Below are 26,733 nucleotides of genomic sequence, written 5' to 3'. Positions count from 1 at the left end.
TTATCCAATTCTCAGTAGACCAACATGCTACCCGCTGTATCTGTTCATCTACATTCACAAGAATACTCCACGACCCTTTATTCAGCTACAATGCAAACATCCTTCCAGGATGAAGACAGAACCTCCTATTTTCCACATGCTTCTCAGTATACCTCTCCTAAATTCCCTCTCCCACTTATGAACCCGTTCAATCTTGTTTTCATGGCCTTTTGTTATACCTTAGGCAAAATTAATTGTTTCTTTCAATATGGCCCTAAACAACCAGAATGCCAATTATTTCAGAGTAGAAGTTATTCAATTAAGATGATGTCTTAGAGTTCTATTTCTGTGATCAAACACCATGTCCAAATGCCACTTCTAAAGGAAAGTTTATTTCCCTTATAAATCCAAGGAAGTCAGGGCTTGAACTCAAGGCAGGAACCTGGAAGCAGGAACTGATTCACAGAACGTGGTGGGATGCACTTAAGCTTATGGGCTTGTTCCTCAAGGCATTGGAAACCTGCTCTTATCCACCCAGGACTGCTTGTCCTGGGATAGTGCCACCCAGAATGAGCTGGGGCCTCACTGTTATCAACCAAGAAACCATACCAGAAGCTTGACCACATGCAGATCTGGTAGGGCACTTTCTCATTTATCTAAAAATATTGTCTGCTACACTTTACATATAATACCTAAGTAGGAAATTTGTCCAAAAAATAGGACAAATTATAACAAAGAAATATAAATTTTGCCTACCTGTGAACAATGCAAATGAGCTTTCTCTCTCAGTATAATATTATTCTCCGTATTAAAGAATTAAATCTTTCTTGGGTACTTTGGAAGTAAAAGAAAATGAACCAATTCTGTTTTATCCAACAGAGAAAGAACTCAATATGTATTGTAACCTGACTTGTATCCTACTTGTAAAGCACTGGAAATTATTATTTTAAATTATGATGTTAGATTAGATTTTCTTCAGCTTAATATATTGTAATGTAATATAATTGCTAAATGCAAATGAGCTACTATATGGCTTTTTCATAGAGTTGTTCATGAAAGCCAAGCATTTTACATATTACAGTGAAGTGCATGTTATTATGAAACAAATTATAATGAAGCATAATTTAGTATGAAGACAAGATATGTTAATGGGTGACAATATAGTAGTGTAGGTATACTGGAAATCTGCTCTCCAATAAAAGACTCAACTCTCAAGTACACTAAATGTGCCAGGAATGATAGCTCTGTACTCTGAAGGAGTTCCTGCTCCCATGACTTCACTGCAAGTTATTTCGTTTCCAAACACTATGCAGTGTTCCTTGCCAAAAGAGGCAGGCTTCATCAGAACAACAAATTTTGACTCTCAACTTTTAGGATACAGAGCTTCTATTTCAACCATCTAGTAATTAATTCATACAAAAACTTTGCATTTTCAAATGTATTTTAAGCGTGTGGTGACGGTAGTCATTCCTCTTTGCCTCCTCAGAAGCTTAGAAGACAGTAAACTTGGAATCAACCAAATGCCTTGTTTAGCAAGCATATGAGGCTGGGGACTCCTTTAATTTCCAAATGTATTATTTTTATTCCCTCAAATGTGAAAATATAAGATGACATATAAGCAAAAAGATCTCGAAATTGCTTTAACGTGTGTAACAACGAGTGAGAACCTTGGCTTCAACTGGAAAAAAAGTATAAAAAAAACACGTAAACACACATCAGCCCCACTACTACCACCACCATCACCACCATGCCCACTGAAATCAAGAAACGGGGACAATTATTTAAGATTATGAAGTTCTGGTACCACAAACCATTCCTTACAAAGGTGAGCACATCTATATCATTTTCATACAATCGCCCTGAAGTGTGTAGCCATAAAGAACACACCTCATCTACGGGCAGATTTATGACAGGGGATTCAGGAAAAGCAGTTGAAAGAAGAGAAATTAGTAGTGAGAATACAGAAATAGCCTACCACCGCAAAGCAAAACTCCTCAACGATGTGCTTCTTGTAGTTTTTAATCTTAGTATGCATTAATAAAGCACTCTTAAAAAAATAACTCAAAGGTAAGAGCAGAGACAACAATGGGCTTGTTGTATAGATCAGAAGAAGCCAGCTCCAAAGCAATTCATTATTAATGCCCGAATATTCTTGCTAAACAGTTCTGATTATTTCACAAGAAAGAGGTCAAGGTAGTAGAGAAAGGGATTTAATCAAATAAACTCTCAATCTCTCTCCAAATAGCATTTTCATCCAGCTGCATGTAAATTCATCAGATGACTGGCCTCCTAAAGCACAGGCAAGGTTAATGTACAATGACTGTTAAAACTTCTATGACGTGCTTCTTGAATAAAGATTTAAAATGGGATGAACTACGCAAGCAGGCCCCAAATAAGATTTTTTTTTGTTTTTCTTATAAAATGCATGGATTTTCCACTGTTGATGACATTAACAAAAAAAAAAAAAGATTTCTTCCATCTTAGAATTTGCTATTGATTTCTTAAAAAGTAATTATGGTGATTGTAGTTTTTATATACTGGAAATTTTAGAACTTCCCACCGTTAAGTTCAGAAATCAGAAATATAACTATTCAAGCTGTAATTAGTTTAAAACCTTTACTGTCTCAAGAGTCAGATAAAAGAAAAAGTTTATACTAATCTTTAAAAAACACAGCAATTATGCTGCCTTACTTTTGTTTACATGTAAGATTATAAAAATACATTATATTTTTAGCCATAGGTAATATTACTGGTAAAAATTCATGTATAAATTTGATAATTCATTATTTAGAAGGTAAATGTAATATCAATATTTTTTGCTAGAATCAAAAAACAAGTCAGAGAGCAGATTTGTATGTATTTCATAAACATTTTTAGTTATTTTTAAAAACTCATTGCCCAGACAATACTTGGCTAACGTTTTTGTCTGCTTTATTATTTACAATAATTACATATCATATATATTACATATGTTATGTAGTTATATATGTTGTGAAGTTTTTAAATATAGCAATTTATTGTGAAGATGAGAAAGGCTGTATTTCATCTCTTTTTAAAAATATAGATGTGTGATATAGAAATACTTCTGTAAATTAAAATATTAAGACAGAAATTGTTTTTAATAAAATCTATATACTTTATCTTCAGTGGTAAATAATGTAAATGGTATTTCAAAAGAAGACAGTGTCACATTGCAAATGAAGAAATTTAATTTGAATGACCGTCTTCTGGATTTTTTTTAAATTTATGATTTCAAAATCTATATGAGAACATCTAATATCCTAGGAATATTTAATTGAGTCTATCCCCAATTCAATAATCCGGGCATTCCATTTCTCTCCTGTTAAAGCTTATAAATATCTTTCATATTATGTATATTTTTATATTAAACAAATTGTGCAGCAGTTAATAAATCTTCAGAGAAACCTAAGTGCTCTTTTTTTTTAATCTGCTGGCATTCTTTGCCCTCTTAGCTCTCAGAACCTTTCCTGAATCTTAGATACCATTTTCTATGAGGACAATTTCTAAAAAGCAAAATATAAGTGTCTAATTAAGGGCTATGTGATTGGCTAGTTCGTGGTCTCTGTGACAGCTGTGACAAATACACATATTGGCACAGCCCTAACCTCACTTTACAGTTTGCAACACAAAGATGGTATTTTCAGAGCTGTGGAGAGCACCCTGACGCACGGCTTCACCTTGGCTGCTGCTATTCCATTTAATTTTTTATTAACTGCCTGAACATATGCCAGTCGAGAAGAGGGTAATAGTTACAAAATGTCAGCAGAAACATTTAAACTGCTAAAATGTAAATGATTTTATAAATTTGTAATGAAAGGTAATTGTCATGTGGGAAAAGTAACAGAGAAACAGCTATGTGTAAATGCAAAAGTGGTTAAAAAATACATCTTATTGGTTGTCGGTTGTCGGTAGGAAAAGCTAAGTGTGTTTTAATGAGTACTGTAAGTAGTATTTAAATAAAATTAGTTCATAAGCAGAAAATGTGAATTCTATAATATTTTACTTTCTAACATTAGAAAAGTTCATAACAATGACAAGAATTCATAGGACATTAGTGTGCCAAATTCAATAAACAGTAGGACACTGAGATGCTTCATCTCATTTAAAACAAAACAAAAAGAAACCAAATAAATCAAAGAATCATAATAGAAATACAAAGTCCAGAGTCAGCATAGCAGCTTTAAAAGCACAATATTCAAATATGATTAGTTTTTTCTTGGGTTTTCACCATGATTAAAAAAAAAAAAAACAATTTAGTGATTAATCCCTTCAGCAACACAGTGCTGGGTCAGTGCTCTCTGATGTCAGGAGCAAGAGCAGCCAAGGAATGCAGTGTTTCCCCAGCCACCACACAGCAAGCACCTTCCAGTGAGGTTTGCGGGCAACCATCTTTAAATGCTTGAGCCGCTCTGCGTGGCCATGACAAGATTTGCAATTCTCTACGTTTATTTACACACCATCACCCCAACTAGACATCACATAGAAGTGGCATGGTCACAGCTGACCCCAGGGTAGTCCCTGTCTCTGCCGATCCAATTTCATCCTGCTCTGCCATTGAACGGCATCCACCGAGAAGGACGCAGGCACAGGACTCGGTGCCACAATAAAATCAGCAGTAGCTTGTCAGAGGGCATTTTCCTGCTTCACAGTGACAGACCCCGGACAAATAGGTCTGCTTTCCAGAAATCCGTAGAGGCCTGGCTCTCTTGAAATGTATATGAGCCCAGCATGCTTATCCTACAGTACTCTATATGGTAAGCCGGTTATTTGATAGTTGGAGAGCAGTGTTAAGCCCTCCCCTGGCTCAGGGTTTTCTGGTTTCTCTTCACAGTTTTCAGGGACTTTAAATACATTTGAATAGGCTAGTTATTTTGGATTTGTTGAAAGAGAGCGTCTGTTTAGGGTTAGTAACTGAGGAATTTATTTTCTTCAGGGGAAAGACCTGATGCCTGGATCCACAGCATTTTGAAAGCAAAAGTTTAAAAAATTATTTTCCAGTTTGATGTAAGTAAATAGTCAGAAGTCAAAAGTCTGTTTTCCGGACCCTTTTGATAGGAACAAAAATAAGCTCTATTGTAACTACAATCTGTTTAAGAACATTACACTTAAAATGTATTTATAGAGCAATTTCAGTCCTCTGTTCAAGAGAAAATGTTTAAAAAATAATGTAATAAGTAGGCAAATATTACTGGTTGTAGGTAGAAGATTTTTTATTTTTTATTTTCTAAAATAGACTGTGTTTGGCAACTTGGCTTAAAGTCTTTTTATTCCATATTCGGTACAGCTCTTACATCAAACACTCTCAGAAGCCCTGAGATCATTTTATATTCTCTGGAAGACAGAAAGAAATCCAAAATCTAGTTAAATAAATTGTTCATTTATTCCTTCTCTTTTATGCACCAAGATCTACACGCGGCCATTAATTATAAAGAGACTATTATAGCACCATATTTTCATTCAATATGATGTCCTGGTATATATCAAAGAAGTCCCATAATTAAAACAGAAGGGCCACAATGACAATTAAAATTACAATCTATATGAGGAAAGAAAGTACAGTTCTGCAATTGTTCACCCTGTCACCGTCAGCTGTGCCGCATATTCCGGTCACGTCTCTTGCAAAGCAGCCTAAATTCTTCTTCACCAATGCAACCTCCAAAGCATTATCAGCACCGAAGCAAAAGCCTATGCAAGTATAATTTAATACGAAGCCACAGTTTGCAGGTAATAGCGTATAAAGTGATATTTAAGTGGTGTTTTAAGCACACTTCTGATGGCTACAGCCGCTTTTCCCTGGTAAATGCGTTTTCCTTTGAGTAGTGATTATGAGTCCTGGGTGAAGAGGTCCTGGGTGCAGGTCTGCCTGTAAGCCTTACTTCCAGCTGCCAATCTTTACTTCACAGTGAAGAAAAAGCCACACAGCACCTTGTTCTTACTCTTGTATGCTGTCATCCCCTGAGCCTGATAACACAAAATCATTTCCACGTAACACTTTCCTGCTTCTGCCTCTTAAACCCCGGGACCTGCACATTGTGCACGAGCTTGCACCCTTGGCAACCGGCTCCCTGGCAGCCCCTTCTTTGGCAGCATCAGAGTCTTCCAGCGTACTATTTTTAACACTTATCTTGGTAAATATCTGCATTAATAGAGTACAAAGCTTTTTGATAGCAATATGTACTTGCTACAATTTATTGTCTATAAAAGTCATGAACAGTGAATTATTACTCTCAAAATTGTGTTTTTCTTTATAATAACTTTAAACTGAGTGCTCATATATGAAGCATGCAATGGAGATTGAGAAGGTTTTGTATAATAAAACCGTGACATGGTCATTTTTCCCAGTTTTGCATTACGGAGACACACTCATGCATGGTGCTTTTTAAATTCTTATTATGTGTGAGGTCATGGGGTCGAATGTCAGAAAGTACTGTTAATTTCACGGGGTTAGGGGAAAGTAAATTCAGAGGGAATACAGATCACTTAGCACAGAAAACCAGCTCCTCTGAAGTTTGGTTTTACATTTGTTAACCATATCCTTCAGCTGACGAACCATTGAGACCACAGTGACATTCTGGTCCCAGATATAATGGCTTGACATGCTGCAGTGAGAGTGGGATTCCATTGCCCTGCACCCCATGCGAGCCTCAGCTTTCCTCTGAATCAATGAAGCACTGAAACTCCACACAACTGGAACCGAACAAAGCATGTTGCCATTTTGGCTCTGATGTTTAAATTTAGAGAAAGCAGTCAGGATGTCTTAAAGTTCAATCTGACAAGAAATGTAAAATATACTTCTGTCTTCATTCTCTGGGAAGGTAGCATCTTAACACCGCATAGCCAGAGTTCTCTTCAAGCGATTCCTAATAGAACCTGAAAGATCAAATCTGCTGCTGCAGGGTTTTCCCCTACTCAGAAAGATACCTTCGCACGGGCCAGGGTTTCTATGGGGAAAAACGAAATCCTGGAAACTACTGCTTTAGCTGGTGCTGGACGGTCCAGTTCCAGGATTTTAGGACTTAGATACATAGGCACATGCTACGCAGTGTCCTATCAGCAATGGCAAGATAAAACACAGCCTGCTCTTTGTTGGTAATAACTGAATGACCACCAAAATATGTTTCACTGTGAGAATGCGGCATTACACTGAATGTTGATCAAATGGGCAATTTTATTTAAGTATACTTCACTGGACCAGTAGAGACAGATGCTGATGGGCTTGGTTGGGTGGTTTTGTTTTTATTAGTTTTTTTTTTTTTAAACAAGATTTTTCACATTCAAAACTCCAACTGGGCTCAGCTGCCCTCTTATAATTAAATTTTAATGACTTAGGCTGAGCGTTTGTGTTTTGGCAGCACGCGGCTTACTAGCGGTAGCATTTAAAATGGCTACAACTGCACCCACTTTGAGGAGAGAGAGCATGGGTGAAGTTCCCCCAAAAGCTTTGACTTTACTGGGGTGCTGTGGGATTAACTGGGGAAATCAGTATGCTTGTACAAGATAAGTTTAAATATATGTAGCATACATACTCTTAATTACACAGTATCTGAGTGGTCAGTGCCTTTCAACTTGAGCTGTTTTCTCCCAGAAATACCAGTTCTACACAGTCTTGTCTGGAAGGGTCTATGGTAAATAAAAGCAGTAGGTAGGACTGGTCATAAAATCACACTTTGTCTTAAAATAGCAGGGACACTATAGGGGACACATTTCAATACATTCGTGTTTTTTTTTTTTTTAAAGAAACACTATAAAATTTTGGAGTGGGATACTGTATCCTTTTTATAATAGTAGTAATAAAAAACCCTTTCCTTCTCCAACCTCCTTTCCAGCAAGCAGCCTGTTGCCTGAAGTTTTAATCCTTCATTATCAGTTAAAACAAAATCACCAATTAGGCACATGAACATGTCTGTATTAATCTCATTAAGGTGATGGCACCAAATAAATTGGAACTATTTTTGTGCTTTTACTGTGTTCCTATGGCTTTATCTGGCCCTGTGGTCATATACAAAGGCCTTGCAGCTCAGTCATTTAGAGTCATCCGGTTGAGGACTGAATGTGGCATTACCATCCATGGCTGGAAATTGCTTTCAGCTTTTAAACTGCACTGACTAGTCTGTAGTTAATCTTAGATCATTCACTCGCAAAATTAAATGAGCCATAACGATAGTCATTTATATATATATATATATATATAAAATAATACATCACAAAATACTTATTTGCCCTGCCCCAAAGAGAAATCAGATTCATTTAAAACCCCATAAACCAGAGTTGTGAATTTTTAATTTTACTTAGTATATCAGAGAAATAGCAAGTAAGCCATCTTCTACACCACGTCGTTGCTATAAATTTACATACGGAATGGCGTTTGATGCTTAATCAACCTTTAATCTACCTTCTACTTCCAAACGGTCATGTGATACCCCTAGTAATGCAAATGCAGAAATGACTATTTTGGATCTCTGATATAATTAACCATAAACCATACTTCAAAAAAAGAAAAGATGTATACTCAACTCACTGCAGTTGCCTATAAAGTTCATAGTCATTACACAAGGATAACCTTAAAACTAAGTTTATTTTTTTCCATTTATTTCTGTAATTTCTAAGCAAGTAACTACAGGGGACTATTTCACCATCATTGTGGCAACCAATGAAGATGTGACCTCTAAATGATTAATTTTATAGTAGCAAAACATTTTAATTTTCCCAAGATCAATTTTCTGCTTTTATTTTAAAAACATTACATGGAGGTCATAGGAAGAATGCTAAATGAAGCAATATATCTTACCCTAAAAATGTATATAATAACCATTTCAAGTACACACCACCTTTTAAGAAAAATCGTTGAGTGTTCTGGCTTTCTGCCTCCCATCCCCCATTGCCTTGCAATGGGGACCAAGTGTCTGTTTTGATTTTGGCAGCCACTAATTTTAGGCTTCAAAAACTTGAGCTGCCACAAATGAGGTGAGGTCACCTCATAATGCCAGATGGAGGCAAAAAGTTTGGATATTTGAGGGGCTGACCCAGTGAGTCCCATGGTGGATGACAGGACGCTAAGGTCAGATATTGGAAAATAAGGTTCATGCTACCCTGTCAGTGGGACCAGGGCGGGCTGCCTGCTTGACAAGGAAGGGAGTGTGTGGTCTGGACCTCAAGAAAAAGGAAGTCAGCCACCCAGAGCAAAAATTACCCTGTCGGCCATCCAAAAATGATTCTGACATCAGCTTAGAGAGGCAGCAAAGAAAAAATAAAAAGCTACCAGTTAAGTTTGTATTTTCTGGAGTCAGTCAAGGGAAGTACAGGAATCTATATCAGTATTACGAAATTCCTTTATTAAGAATATAATTGCCAAAACCATTTTGGAGACATCTCTTCATTTTTCCTATTTGTGGTTAATATATGTGGCTTGACTCCATTATGAAAGCCTAAATGTTAACCATTCATCATTGCTAAAGGAGTATTACAGGCCTATGTATGAATACAATAGTGTGACATGCATATACATATGGTATAAAATGCATCTTGATTTGAATATTGGTCTTTAAAGCAAACAGATCAAAATCAGCAGAACCAGTCATACAATTATTTTGCCAACTATACACATGCCTTTCCATCTCATTTGTAAACATTTAGAAGAAAAAGAAATTTGTGACTCAAGCATTTTTCTTGAGCCTGGTCTTCCTGCCTCAGAGACTTTTTTGAGCGCACTTGGCCTGGTTCTTGCTTCTGCCTAGAAGGGCTTCTTAAATCACATGGTGCCCCCTCAAGTCTTACATTTTATATTTTTTTCAATAATTTTCATAATTTAAAAGAACCAAAGTTCAAGATTTGTCCCTTTTCTAAGAATGTGTATAGAGCACAACATACACAAATATTCTCAAATATCTACAGACAATAAGGCTACCATTTAAACACTGCAAAATACTAGACTGCTTCCCAACTCAAGGAAACAAAATGTATATTGTTGTTTATTCTGTAAAATATTCCTTTTTTTAATAGCCTGAACCAAATAATTTCTCATTTTTACAGGCTTCACTTCACTTTTCTCACAGTGAATAAATTGCAACTTATTTCCATGAAATTCACAGATGACACAGATCTTTATTTTGCATAAAGGCATAAAGAAGTGTCTAATATCTTCAATATTCATCTGCTAAGTGGACATTTGCATTGGGTTAGAACGGAAAAAAGAGCCCCAACTCTCCCGCAGTGACAGCTGTACAAAGGGATGACATCTGACAGCTGTGACAGTGCTGAAGGGAAACTCAGATGACTCTCAGCATCCATGATCCAATTACAGCACACATCCCTCTGACAGACCCAGCAGCTTGACTCCAGCGTTTGGAAGGACAGTATTGATCTCTTGTCAGAAACCAGTTGCCTGCCTGCAATTGTGCGCTGCTGAACTTTGAAAAGCTATAGTACCCTCTTAAATGATAGGGGCAGTCAGGTTATAGTATTCAGGTACAAAGAGAGGTGCAAAGGGTATCTGCTAAATGCTCTAAACTTGAACAAATCATAACAATATGACAGTCCAATCATACTCAAGGAGCCCAGCTGATCTAGCTGGCTACTGTCTGTGCTAATGGAGAGACAGCTCTTTGTGTTGAGTGGGATGATCTTACTTGATGAAAAGGCCACTGCAATTAGTGCATGCTGGTTGGCTGTGCTGGGTGACAGCAGCATGGATGGTATAATGGCAGCTGCCAATAACCCTCACTTCAAGAAAGCAGACAATTAGGCCTTTGATGCTAACACTGTTAGTCCCTCTACTTCAGACCTCCACTTGGCTTTTCCTGTAAACCTCACAAGGGCAATATGCTACAACTTCCCCAAACAGAACTACTTGGCCAAGAGGTCAAGTGCCTTTCTCCTCTTCTCTTCTAGTCCTTTTTTCTTTAGACATAGGCAATCATGAGAGAGAAAGGGAAAGAGAGACAGAGACAGGGATTTTCTTTCAGCTACAGTCCAAACAAAACTAATACCTGAGCAGAGATGTAAACAGAAATAAAAAGCGAAGATAAATTTGATTACAAAGTCAAGACACTAAAGCCTTAAAATAGATCTATTTAAAATCAAGTGACTCGTGTCTCAGTATATGTGTAGAACTAAATGATAAAAGTTATTAGACTCCTAGAATAATTAAATGTTAACTATCATTTATATCAATTCAGAACCAGCTAAAAGAGATAAAATGTTCTGATGATTCCCAGTACACAAAACTGACAATGCAAATTATTTCAGCACCTTTCATCAAGTGTTAACCCATAAGATGTCAAACAATTAGAAGTAAAAAAAAAAATAGAGAGAGTAAAGACATACAGAGCAGATAAACCATGTTTAGAAGTTTTTGTGATTTTACTGATAATTTATTAAACACCTATGATAAGACAGACATTGTCCTAGACTAAGATCACAAGACTAACCAGTGTCCTTGGCCATGGAGTTTTTGGGTCTACATGGGGAGACCTAAGAGTAAAGAGAAAACTGCAGTGGAATCCCGTGTTCAGTAAAGGATTCAGGTGTTCCTGGTATAGAAGGGGGAGGCTTAGGTGAAGTCTGTCAAGAAAAAGCCACAGAGAAGCTGACACTAGATTGAAGTTTTGGTGAAACTTGGTCAGCTAAGTGAAGAGAGTTTGGAGGTTTGGGATTTTTAAGCATAGGGAAATGCATGAAGAAAAAGAAAGGGTACACAGAGGCAGTTGAGCATGACCATTTCCTAGACAGATGGTTAATGAAAGATAGCTCTGCTGATGGAAAGTAGAGAGTTGAAGAGGAAAAACTTAGTTACCAGAGAACCACAAGTTTTCTGAATTATCACATACCTAAACAGTGTGAAGATAAGTGTTCAATAAGCTTCTGTCTGAATGACCAAAGAAACAGATTCTTGGGCCCTAGCACTAAACCATTAAGTTGTATGTTTAGCAAGTATCAGTAATGATTACTATTATTTGAAAAACATTGCTGAAATATATAAATATATTTAATATTATTTGTGCCCTAAACTTGATATACCTGAATAAAACAAGCACTTCATCTTAATTACTCTTCCTCAGATCTGTGTTAATAGTGGAAGAAAAGATGAGACATTCTAGACAGAAGCACACTTCTATCAACTGTTTTAGTAAATATTTATTCAGGTATTAAAAGCATATTTTCTAACAGAATCTTAGTTTTAAAAGAAAGTCTGTACCTTCTATTTATCTGATTCTAGCGTAATTTGCTACTAATAATGCTTGTATGATAACACAAATTTATAAATAAAATGAATTATTCTACATTGAAATTTTTACTTTCATTTATTTCAGACTTACTCCTTTTCTTCAAGTCTTTGAGTTCTATTTTCTGACTATATAGCACATGAAATTTCATTGGTATTAGTTTTACTTTACATGTTAAACGAGATAATAATTTGGCAATAATAAAGGACTGTATACTAATGCTAAACACTTTTATTTTCTAAGCCTGTAAGAGAAAGCAAGTGTTTCCAACATCATTCAAGATCTGAAGAAAGTGGGTTGTTGGTTTGAGCATCATGCTGCTATGGTCTAATTCCAGGCATTGATCTCCTTGTGGATCATTTAACTTTGTTCTGCTTCATTTCAAAAATTGTGCCCTTAAACCTGTCCATCTCTCAAGCACCTGTCACTGATCCTGAGGAAAAGGAAGAAAGAATGTGCATAGCTTCACAGAAAAGCATAACAATGCCTCAACTTAATTAAATTCGGTGGTCACTCTTATTGTCCAACAGTTTAAGAAACTTGTATTTTATGCTAGCATTGCAAACCTTAAATCATGAACTTGTACTCAGTGACACTAGATTTTATTATCATAGATGAACACATGACTAATAATACAGTTCTGAGAGTAGATTCAAATCACAGAAGACCGAAGGATATCTCATGGAAAAATGAGATGATATCATATTTAGTAAGTTAACTGTTGTAATTCTCAATGACAAAAATACACTGGATTATCTGGGTATTCCGTTAGATCAATTATTTTTTTTTATTTTAAAGATTGCATTTTAGTTACATTTCTCCATTCCTTTCTCCCCTCTCCAAATCTTTTTAGATATACCCACCTACACTTTCCTTCAAACTAATGGCCTCTTTTTTTTTAAATCAACTGTTGTTGCATACATATAGGCGTTTGTATATATGAGTATACATAGGTATATAGTTACATATATTTCTAAATTTAATCTGTTAAGTCCATATAATGTAACTTGTATGTATGTTTTCAGGATTGACATGTTTATCACTGGACAACCAATTGGAGTGTTCCTTCACAGGTAGCCACATCTCCATCTCCCAGATTTACTCAGTTGCCTGCAGTTCTTCGTATAGGTTGATAGGGCTGAGACCACATGAGGTTTTTTCCTATTACATTTGGTATGTTTGTTGGTTTTCTTCTTCTTCGGCTCATGTTTGGGTGCTGAGGTTGATATGACTTTACAAGTATAGCATCTGATGTTACTAGGAGACACGGTCTCACAGAAAATTCTCTGATCCTCTGGTTTTTGTAATCGTTTCTACTTCTCTTCTACAATGAGTCTTGATCCTTAGGTGAGGGAGTTCTGTTGTAGATATATCCGTTGGAACTGGGATGCCACAGCTTTACATATTAATTGATGGTGGTTTTTGTAGCGGTCTCTGTCAGGTGCAAAGAGAAATTTCCTTGATTACCAATGATTGGTGCTAATAAGGACAATGTGTACAAAGTACTGTAATCGTGATGTCGTGAGGTCAAATTTTTAACAAAAAGATAGGTGTGATCACAAAAGCAAATATTCTTGTCATTTACGTATTAATAAGATATATGCTCTGAGAGGGAAGAAACACAATCAGACTCCTTTATTTCTCAATTTTTGAGGTAGCCACACTGCTGTATTCATGTCCCCAGTGTGGATCTCTATAGAATCATTCATTAGTTCCTGTCATCTGAGGGCCTTAGAGAAAATATTTATGAAGGGATAGGCTCGTCCAAACAATATTATTTACAACTATAAGTTTTTCTAATAAAATATATTGGATCCTAGATATAAAGTAAAAGTAGGACCCTGCATAATGCTAATATTGAACTATAAAATTTCTTGAATAAACATAGTGAGGATATAAAAAGCATAAATTAAATTACGCAATGTTTCTCACTCAAGTCCTTAAACAGCTACGACTTTTCTTCTTAAGCCCCATCTCGGTTCCTGATTATCTTTGGTCTAACACTAACTCCTGGAGAGAAGCATGCCTGTGAAACAAACAATCATAAGTATATTGACAGTCTACATCTTACTTAACCAGTGTCCATTGGATGTATGACTCAGTCATTAGGTCCAGTAATGACTCTCTTCTAAGCATTGTGACAAGTCTATTATTTTTACTGATTTATATATGAAACAACCATGGTTTGGAGAAATTAAATGAATTGTAAGTTAATCCACGGTTAAAATGAATGAGAGTGAGAAATGGGTGATTCATATTTTAACTTCATGTTGGGTAATAGTTCCCTTGAGATTAAACACTTCATCTAGGAGAAAAACCTTAAGATGCCGGATGTTAAAGAGAAGTTAAAAACAAGGGGATGTTGTGAGGAGAGGTGACTCATTTCATCCTGCAGGGAAGCTTATGAAGTTCACAAGTAAACAAATCACTAGCTTCAGGAAGTCACTAAAACTGACCAGTTCTTTGGGTTCCTCCCTCCCAATAATATATATGCTGTAAAGAGTGCCAAAAGAGACAGTTGGAAGGAGCAGACACCAGCTGAGCTGTCTGGAAGAAACAGATAATAGTCAAGATACCTAGAAGGTAAAGCCTGCTGAATTACCTGAAAGAGATGCATATGAACTGAACCTGGAAGGGACTCTAACCTGTTGATCTCCCTGTAGTTTGCGCAGGGAGATTCAGATTTCTAGCTTGTGTGAGCTGTCATCCATGTTGTGGTGGGGTTTGATGATGCAGCTATCTATCATGTATGCAAGCTTTCTCCCATTATTTCTGTAAATGAGCGCGATGAAACTCATGAGTTCACTAAATTGGACTTTAGTGGTGACCATACAATGATCTGTGGCCATTTCCCTGAGAGTAGAGACTTTTTTTTCACACCTCCCTGGAATAACATCATACAGCATTTTTGTCTTCTCATTTTCATTTACTAGTTATTCTAGTTCTCCTGCTATTTAAACATTTTAATAAGATATTTAGGCTATGTTTTAAATTCCTTTAAAGTTTAAATTCAATTTCTCTAGCCATTTAACACATCCTCTTTATCTATGGAAGACGTATTAGCTCTCCTTGTAAAAGCTTATCAAATGACATAGAGGGTACCCAGTAATAGATGTCTTTTCTAACTAAGGTTCAATTTTAAATATTGACTTAATTTGACAAATTTATACTAATTTACACTTATTTGGTGTGTGCTTTTTCTTTCTTTCAGCTTATCAAGAGAAAAAAATATCTAAGAGAACCTATGACCTAAGCAGATAAAAGGCATTTTACAAGTTGCTACAACTCTGTTCTTCTTATGTTCTCAGTTTGATCAGATGTCAGTTGCAGAACCATGCTCTATTGGAATGCCTTTGTGTTCTCCAGTAGAACATCATCCTGTAAAAAAATAAAGCAATACAAAAGAACATGTTTTAGAGTTAATCTCTTCTTTTACTTTATAAATTTAGTAAGATATTGATGAAATTGATACTTATCAAACGTTATTTTATTATTTTAAGTTAATACTCCTTTAAGGATAATAAAATAGTAAGCTTTTCAAAGATACTATTAATTTCATTAACTGACCATGAGATAAAATTTCCTATGAAGATTATAAAAAAAATCCATGCAGAATTTTGTCTTTTTAATTCAGTAATCATTTGGCTTTAAAGAAAACCTTGTCAGAATTTGTCATTAGTGAGAGATAAAGACTTAGCAATGAAAAGAAATAGAGATAAACATCAGAAATATCTTTTACATGGACACTCTATGATGCATAAAAATAAGATAAATCAATCCAAACTTAAGCATTAAAAGAGAAAGGGAATGTCCATGAAGAATTTTGTACTGTATTGACATAAAATAGTCCCTCTTTATGGTTTGTTGTGACTTTTTTAGCTCGTTGTCAGTGTCAGTTGTATAAATACTTAAAACTTAACCAGTAGGAAATGGATGCAGCCAACGTGACTTGCTATTGTCTAGCTCTGCTTTCCAGTCACTGCATAAAGAAATACTAATTTAAATGAATGTAACAAATAGCTTAGTGCTTTGGAAATTGCCAGAATTACTTTTGCACATTTTTATTCATTTGTTTCAATTTATGGGCCTCAACCCATGGCCTCTGAGTACATGTGCATGATAAAATTATCAGAAAACAAATTATAAATAGAAATCACAGACCTCGTTCACAGTCACTGAACTTTACCAATGGCTTGACCCAAGATCCCAGGCCTAAAGGCCAATCGTCTCATACTGTGTCTGTCCTTAAGCCACATAAATTTCTAAATACAATTCCTTAAAAGACCTGAAAATCCTTGGTTATAAAACTGGACCTTGTTAACTGACTGCTGTCTGCCAAAGTCATAGAAATTTTAATTATGAGATAAAGATACAAAATCTATTAAAATCATTCTTTTCAAAACCAGTCCCTAAATAGACTTCCTTATAATTTAACTTACACCAAAATATACAATTGAATACCTGAGAATCACTATTCTTAAAGTAATTTCGTTTTAAGAAGTATGGTACCATTTTAATAAATGCCTTCATTTTAAATAAGCACACTAATAACAATTGGTTTAAAACCTAGAACCAGGAAGGTTGTTTCCTAACTTTCTGAGAGTTGCTACACTAACATCCAAAGGGGCTGTACCAATTTTCAGTCCCACCAGCAATGCAGGAGTGTTCCCTTTATCCCACATCGTTTCCAGCATAAATTGTCATTGGTGTTTTTGATCTTGGCCATTCTTACAGGTATAAGATGGGATCTCAGAGTTGTTTTGCTTTGCATTTCTCTGATGGCTAAGAATGTTGAGCATTTCTTTAGTGTCTTTCAGCCATTTTAGATTTCTCACTTGAGAGTTCTCTGTTTAGGTCTGTACTCCATTTTTTATTGGATTATTTGTTCTTTTGATGACAAATTTCTTGAGTTCTTTGTATATTTGGAGATCATTCCCTGTATGATATAAAGTTGGTGAAGATCTTTTCCCATCCTGTAGGCTGCCATTTTAACTTATTGATCATGTTCTTTGCATTACAGAAGCTTTTCAGTTTCAGAATGTACCATCTATTAATTGTTTCTCTCAGTGTCTATGCTCCTGGGGTTGTATTTAGAAAGTAGTCTCCTGGGCCAATGTGTTCCAGTATACTTCCCATTTTCTCTTCTATGAGGTTCAATGTGGTTGGCTTTATGTTGAGGTCTTTGATCCATTTGGACTTAAGTTTTGTGCCTGGTAATAAATACGGATCTATTTTCATTCTTTTACATGTTGATAGTCAGTTATGCCAGCACCATTTGTTAAATATGTTTTCTTTTTTTTTCATTTTATAATTTTTGCTTCTTTGTCAAAAATCAGGTGTTCATATGTGTACGGATGAATATCTTGGTCTTTGATTCAGGTCCATTGGGCTTCCTGTCTGTTTTTGTGCCAATACCAGGCTGTTTATCCTCAAGACCCAGCAATACTACTTTTGGGTATATACCTAAAGGATGCTGAATCATACCACAAGGACATGTGCTCTACTATATTCATAACAGAATTGTTTGTCATAGTCAGAATCTGGAAACACCCTAAATGCTCCTCAATTGATAAGGAAAATGTGGTATATTTACACAATGGAATACTACACAGCCAAAAAATAATGACATCTCGAAATTTGCAGGCAAATGGATGGATCTAGTGGAAAAAAAAACCATATTGAGTGAGGTAACCCAGACCCAGAAAGACAATTATCATATGTACTCAGTCAAAAGTATCTTTTAGACATAAAGCAAAGAAAACCAACCTACAATTCACAATCCCAGAGAACCTAGACAATGAGGACCCTAAGAGAGACATATGTGGATCTATCTAATCTACATGGGAAACAGAAAAAGACAAGATCTCCTGAGTAAATTGGGAGCATGGGGACCATCAGAGAGGGTTGAAGTTGGGGGAGGGGAGAAAGAGAAGGAGCAGAGAAAAAATGTGTATCTCAATAAAGATCAATTAAAAAAAAACTAGAATCACTTCTGAATTTCACATCTATTTTGTGTTATACATTTCAAATTAGTGACTGGAATTTGGAGAAATTTAACTTCTTAATTAAAATGCTGAAGTAAAAAGAATACTAAACTTTACCTGTAGTATTCAATAATTATAGCTATATTGAATAACATGCATTATATATGGCTATTTTTCTCTATGTGGTTAAGAACTCTATTACATTTACTAATGAAATTTGAATATGCAAAGGACATATACCTAACTCCTTAGTCTCCACAAATACTGAGGAAAAAGACCAGGAGATGAGCAACTACGGTTGCACAGACAGAAAAGGTAGAGACATAGCAACTCAGAAAAAAAATGAAATTCTTACTGCAAACCCTTCAAGTAAGCAAAGGAAATCAAAATCTCAAGGCAAACAAATGATGTTGTAAAAGAATTAAACAAAGCTCACTTTTTAAATAGAGTATGTAGGATGTGTGCTACGTGCAAGAAGAAAAAATGATGTATGTTAAATTCACATTTTTTTTTACTGGACAATGAAAGATAATCTATTCCAAGATTAATGTGAGAAGTACGATGTAGTTTGGTCTATTTACATTGTCATATTTGGTAAAGAGTTCAGAAAAACCCAACTTAAATGTAATGCATAAGGCAGGTAATAAGGTGAAAACCCAGTATAAAAGTCTATTAAAATGTAAAATATTTTATTGGGTTTGGTCCATTAATTAATCTAGAAGTGACATATAGCATTGTTTTCCCCCTTGATTTCATTGGACACTCAATTTTAATCAGTGAGGCAGTTATCCATCCCTCTAGTGATGTGAACATATCTACATCTGCAAACAAATTTAATTATAGATACGTAGTTAAGTTTTATATGTTATAATAATGTTCTAGTCCACAAATTAAGAGTTTATTATTTCAATTGACTATTAATAAAAAAGTAAAATAGTATGATGATGCACATGTATAATCTCAATACTCAGAAGACTGAGGCCAAAGAATTGTGAGTTTGAGCCATCCCTCACTATAAAGTTAACTGTGTCATCCAGAAATTATTGAGGCATAGGTTATCAAAAATTCAAATTGAGTCCCTTTGACACTGTTAATTTGATTCATATTCCTTATTATTAAGATTTTTTATGTAGAAAATAAATATATCATCATAAAATTTAAATATTTTATCATTATATATTATTTTTACTTATTAATTTTTCCCTCAGAATTTCATACATGCGATTTATTTCCATCATTTCCACCCCTCTCTCACTTTCCAATTCCTCCCATACTTCTCTTCAATTTGTTGTTTCTTCTTTAATTATTATTGATGAGCATGTTCAAGTGTATGTATATAAGTTATATATAAGATGAGTATGTATTTAAGTTATCAAGTCCCTATAGTGTTGCTCATATGTAGCATTCTTAACATCCAACAGAACGATTGCTGAGAGAGAGTGTCTTCTAGACACGACAGGGAAGATGCTCCTATGAAAACCCATCACTATGGTTGACTAAACAAGACCTGCATAATGGCAGCAACAACAGTTGACATGCCAAAGTGGACAGGGAAAGTCTCACAAGGATTCATCCTTGGATGAAAAGCTACAGACAATCAATGGATGCTGAGAGAGAACGAATTCATTTTCTCCAGGGACAAACTACCTAGGTTAGCCATACATAAGCAGGTGGTCAGCCCTAAATGCCTGCAAATAATAAAATTAAAATATTTTAATAGGCCATTTAAAACAGCTAGACTAGTTTTTTGCAAGTATTCTTTTTGAGAAAAGTGAGGAATCAGAATATATATACTATTTTTAATAAATATATTATATATAAGTATTATGTTATGATATTTATGTACTCCTAAGTGTAGAAATATAATCTGCTCAGTCAGTAAAATCCTACTTGTATCTTCATTTCTATTGAGGAAAGTTATATTATTAATATAGTTTCATGAATTGTTAATATTCTGGTTAGTCTTTCTGCTTCTTTATGATATATATAGGCTTCATAAGGTGTGTATATGCAAGAATTTATCTGTTTGTCTAAGTTACAAAACTTTTTGTTTATAGTTTTTCATGATTTCAAATGATCTTTTTGTAGTTTTTGACTTCACCCACTTGGGGCAAGTCTTCTGACCTTATTAAAATCCAATCAAGATAATCCATCCCAGGCATCCTCAAATGTTTGTCCCCTAGATGATTGTAGATATCATAAAATTGGCAACTGAAGCTGACCACTATATAGAGATATTATAAAAATACAAAGATGGAAAATACTAGCCAAATAAATGCCAGACAAAATATGCATCATAAAAATATGCTTTTGTACCAAACATGGTAGCACATGTCTATAATCCCAATATTTGGGAGGCTAAGGCTAGAGAATTTCTATGAGTTTGAATCTAGTTGAGGCCATCAGAGGTGACAGAAAAGTCCCAGGCTCATTAAAATTTACTAACAACAAATAAAAATATTTGGCTTTAAGTAGAGACTTCATTTAACAATGAAAGGACAAATTAACTAAGCATAAGAATCTAGACTGTATATGAATTCTAGTACAGAGCCTCAAAATATGAGAAGCAAATAACAACAACAACAACAATAATAATAACCCGGAGAGATGGCTCAGTGAATAAAAAGATGTCATGCAAGTGTGAGGATCAGAGTTCACACTAGATTCCTAGAACCCACATAAATGCTAGGAAAAGCCCACAATAATTTCAACACTCAGGAAATAGAAACGGAGGATTCCCCAGCGAAAGTTGGCCTGTGAGACTAGATGAATTCACAACTCCAGGTACAACTGAAAGACTGATCTGCTATATAAAGTACAGAATGATTAATGAAGAGACACAGTGTTAATCTCAGGCCCCTACATGCAGGCATGAACATGTAGAAAAGCACCTTCACACATCTGTGGGTACACACACATATAAGAATGCATTACATGGATGCCACGTACACATACAAAAAATGACAAGAGAATACGTAATAAGAGAAATATATAACCTCGTCATTTTACACATTGTTCAGCTACCACCAATAAGCAATAACCAAGAGGATAACTTGACAGGAAAATCATCAAAAATAAAGACTTGAAATCTAATGTCAACTGTCCCGTTCATGTTCTGACAAATTAGGACAGCGGGGCATCACTAAGAAGGACTTTAAGTCCACCTGATTTTTACCAACAGAGAGTATATATAAAAAGAAGCCATAACAAAGTCAAATAAAACAAAATATAGCAAACCAAACTCTCTGACTCTAACAGAACTGAATTAGAAATCAGTAATGGACAGACAGGTGGCAAATTACCAAAATACTAGAAATAAACAACATGTTTTAAATTATCCACGAGTCAAAAATTTGTTCTCAAGAGAAATTAGAAAATATTTTGAAGTGAATGAAAAGGAAAGTACAACAAAACAACAATTTGTAGAACACAGTGTAGGTGCACAAAATGCGTGCTTATATTTAAAAAGAGAAGCAGTGTAAAAATCAACACATTTGAGCTGCTACCTTTAACAAACATGCAATCAGTTTACATTCAAACTAATGAGAAAACAACAATGGAAGGGGATAAACAAACTTTAGCTATAATAGAGAGTTATTAAAATGGATAATGCTATTACAAGTAGTTCTTTTTCCATAACTGTGATGACTTGGATTAAAGCAATCAAACAGTTGAAAAATACTGATAGCCAAAACTGACTTCACAAAATGACTAAATAGTCCTGAAGTTTAAAACATACATCACAAGTAGGAGCCTTCTAACTAGAGCAAAACAAAAATAACACAGACTTGGGGAACATGACTGTCATAATTTACCAAACACTTAATGGGTGAAGGGGAGCCAATTATTTACAAATTCTTCCTGAAAACCCAGGAAAAAGGAGTGTTTGAAAATCATTTCATGATGCCAGATGGGGTAGTTTATACGTGTAGGCCATCACTTCAGACATTCAGGAAGGGGATCTTATAAGTTCAAGACCAGCTTGCACAGAGTTGGTATAAAAACAAAATAAAATTATATGAAATCAGCATAACATTGATACACAGATTTTTCCATGAAAAAGTATTACTATGACACATAGATATATAATTCACCAAAAAGTATTAAAAATAATGAAGTAGCAATTAATAAACACAATGGCCATGAATTTGAAGAAGAGGAGAGGAGGGTATATGGGAGAGTTTAGAGGGGGATGTCAGGGGAAAATATAATTAGGTTATAATCTCATGAATAAAAATGTTAAAGAATTATCAAATTATGTCTATTAATAAAGATGCTATCCAACTTTGTATATGTTTTCACATCATAATAGTAAAGAAGCAACAATTTTTGTAGCAATAATATATTCCACTTTTAGCTTTAGTGATTAAATTCAATGTCAAAGTTATGCCACATAGGTAATACATTACTGATATATACCTGCAGTCACTGAATTTTGAATATTCATTATTTCTTGGGCTAGTGACATGTACCAGAGTACTCTCTTGCTATGGTTAATAACATGATTTAGACTGATCTAGGAGATAAGTTTCCAGGTACACTTATAAAGGATTTTTACATTAGAATATGACATAGTCAAATTAGCCTTAATTATGTCGGGACCCTTCCAGGGCTTGGGGTTCTGGACAGAATAAAAAGGATAAAATGAATCAAAAAATAGCATCAATTTGACTCTGCATCCTCTCTACAATGAGATGTGACCCATTTTCTCATGAACATATTCCTGTGATATATCCACACTTGGTTGAACCCCCAATTTTTGACAACAAAGCTAAAAATACACACTGGAGAAAAGAGTGTCATCAACAAATGTGCTAGTCAAGCTGGATGGTTGCAAGAAGAAGAATGAAGATAGATCCATATCTACCTACCACCCTGTACAAATACTACTCTAAATGGATAAAAGGCTACAACATAAGACGAGATACCCTGAATCTGCCAAAATGACACATAGGGAATAGACTTGAAGTTACCAGCACAGGAAAGAACTTGAGATTTTAAGAAGAAGGAAAGAAATAATGAATGAAAATAAGGTCTTTTGCAGCCACAGAAAGTTCAGAGGGTTAAAGCACCTGTTCCCAAGCTTGAATTTTATTCCTAGTTCCAAGGCACTAAATGAGAATGCCAAATTCTCCTTCTACCACCATACATGTGTCGTAGCATACAGACATGCTCAAAAAGAGATAGAAACAGAGGGAGAGATAGAATAATAAATAAACAAATAAATAAATGTAATTTGAAAATTATGGCTATCATAATCCCTTTTACTATGAGGGTCACATGTTGCAATGCATTTAAAATGCTATTTTCCACTAAATGTTATTAAAAATAGCTTTCCATATAAGAAGCTAACTCCAGGACTCAGATATAGAAAAAATAAATATATTTTACTGTGATCAACTTTAAAAGGGCCAAACCAAATGTGCACAGCTGTACTTAAGAATGTTACACTGAAGAAATGTGACAATACAGGGTAAACACCAAATGAAATAATAAAATTAGCAGGATGAAATCCAATTTATAGAATAATAATAGAGAAGCCAGTGGGGATATTCAGGGATGCTCAGGAAGCCTCAACCCTACACAAGAACTATAGGCATTTATGGATTGTTGAGAATGGCATAGTCTTCCTCAAATGAGAGCATACCAATTGGGTAGTTAATAGTAAGTGGTCAGTCCTGAAGGCTTGTATGCAAGTAACATTATACAGACTGAGAAGGATATGCATATGCTGTGTGAGAATGCTCTTGTATATTGCAAAGATTGGGTCACTTGTCTGGATTTAATAAAATGCTGATTGGCCAGTAGCCAGAAAAGAAGTAAAGGCAGGGCAACCAGACTAGGAGAATTTGGGGAAGAGAAAAGGCCTTCATAGCCTTCATTCAAAAACAGAGGAAGCAATATAAGAATGCCTTACTTTAAAAAGGTACCAAGCCACAATACTAAACATAGACAAGAATTATGGTTTAATTTAAGTTGTAAGAGCTAGTTAGTAAGCCTGAGCCAATAGGCTAAACAGTATATAATCAATTTAGGTCTTTGTATGTTTCTTTGTGACTGAATGACTATGGGACCAGGTGAGACAGAAATTCCCATCTATATACATATGTACTTTTGCATTTGGAAACACACACACATTTACACGCAGACACACACATATTTATTAACACAAAGTTAATTTTTGGTGTATATATATATTATGTTATGAATTTGGAAAAAGCAAAAATAGGTATATGGGAGTTTGGGGATAAAACAGAATCCGGAAATCATGTAAATATGTTGTAATCTCAAAAATAAAAGAACTACTAAAAATATGCCTGTGTCTCTCCACTAATATAAATAAATAGAAAACTGTAGTTTCTCAAGCATGTATTTCTTTTTTAGTGGATATTTGGTCCTTCGTGCTGGTGAAAGCGGATTTTTTTAAATATTAATGTATTTTTTCAATGTTATACTTGAATTAATTTTTAAAATGTTATCTGTTATCATGTGTGAATATGTTATACAATGATCAAATATAGGTAAACATGTGCAACTCCTTAAAGGTCATCTCTTTATGGTGAAAATATTAAAATAAATCTTTGTCTGGCTTTTAAAATAGTACACTATAGTTACCTTCCTATATAATAACTCACCAAATTTATTACTTCTTCTAACTGTGACTTAGTATCCACTTATTAATCCCTTCACTTCTTCCTTCTACTAGATGTTGCTGATACCTTGGAGCTTCCATCTAGTCCACTCTCATCTTCTAGTAAAGCAACGGTTTTGATTCTACATATGAGGGAGGTCATAAGGTACTCGATTATGTGTGTTTCTCTTATTTTAGATTTTAGTTAACTAAGTGATCTCCATGTTGATCTGTGTTCTCCAAATAGCAATATTTTTTTTCTTTTTTAGCCTAGTTGTTTACAGACATAAACACACACATAGATAGATAGATAGATAGATAGATAGATAGATAGATAGATAGATAGATAGATAGATAGATAGATAGATAGATATTGGTAAAGAAAATGGATATATATGTAACATAGATCATTTTCATTTCCTGATAAATTTAAATTATTCTTTTTTTCACAATGGTGGTATAAAATTAGAACTATCTGACAATTGACTTGGACTGCTAAAATAAATACCACTGTGAATTATACACAGTATGATCTTAATAAATATCAGTGGAATATAAGTATGAAAAAAATGAAAAAGCAAATATTTGTACTCTTATTTTAATTAACTTATTTTCAGCACAACACATTCTTATGAAACTTCAAAGAAACATTGAAAGAATTTATCTAGTCTACATGTTGTATCATTTTTGGGGGTAGTAATTGTCTAGCCAACCATATGAAAAAACTATTCCCCAAACAATGTCTTTCCTTTTCTGTTACTTTTTATGATAGAGTTTCCAAATATTTCACAAGGGAATCCCATACAGAGAAAATGAGACATACACACTGCCAGAAATGGGACACCAGGGAGTCTACAGGGATATTAATATATGTGAGCTACAGTAAATTAAACTAAATGAAGAGCTGTCGCATGAGGTGCCTTGCCTATTGATAGCATATGAGCAATGCTGGATGAACTGCTAGCTCTAACATATCAGCATCAGACCTGGAGGCACATCAGGTTCTAACAGTGGATCATAGCCTCACCTTTCTTAAACTCCAGATGCTAAGAGAAAATCCCTGCTAATATTTTTATGTCTCTAATTTACAACTATTATGTTTTTCCTTTCTAATCTTATTTCTCTGCTTCCAACAATTCCCAAACAATTACATTTTGCTCTTAAATAAAATATGTGATTTAGCATGCCCTTTCAGAATTGTAAATGACTATAAACTACTAAGAAGAGTTTATTAACCTGGTTACCCAGTGCCAGCTGAAGCACTGCCGCACTAAATGTGTATTCCTGAGGATCTTTTTCTCTATGCTAACTGACCTTTTCATTTTAGTAAGAAGTGATTGGTTTTAACTGTTGACTTTCAAGTCAACATCATAGCTTCACCTTCTTCTACCAAATATTTTATTCCATTTGAGGTTTGTAGCAGTAGATACTACATTTGGTAAACAAAAACAGTTGAATGTTCATACCATATGAAACCTCACAGCTTTGTATACTACATAGCCTCTTATCTTCTCATATATTTTAAATTTGCTATATTCTCAAAGAATATAAATATGGAAGAAGGGAAAGTTTCCTGAATTTGTGGATATATTTTGATTGCTTTATTCAAAATCTCCGTTTGATTATTGTATTCCATTATGGTAACCTCTCCATGCTTGTTTTCTTGGTCTTTGTCAGAAATGATAGTCAAAGTGAAAGTAGAGTCAGGTGTGGTAACTCATGCCAGTAATACCAGCACCTGTGGTGATACTTTGTGCTATAATAAACGAAGCTTATCTGAGGATCAGAGTGTGAAACTAGCCACTAGTTAGACATAGAATCCAGGCAGTGATGGCATACACCTTTAATCCCAACACTCAATAGGCCGAGACAGAAGCAGGTGGATGACTGTGAGTTC

This window comes from Alexandromys fortis, unplaced genomic scaffold (genome assembly GCF_014885135.2).
Source record: "Alexandromys fortis isolate MF-2015 unplaced genomic scaffold, M_Fortis_MF-2015_v1.1 scaffold_8_9099976_23576923, whole genome shotgun sequence".
NCBI lineage: Eukaryota > Metazoa > Chordata > Mammalia > Rodentia > Cricetidae > Alexandromys > Alexandromys fortis.
This window is presented reverse-complemented; position numbering follows the sequence as displayed.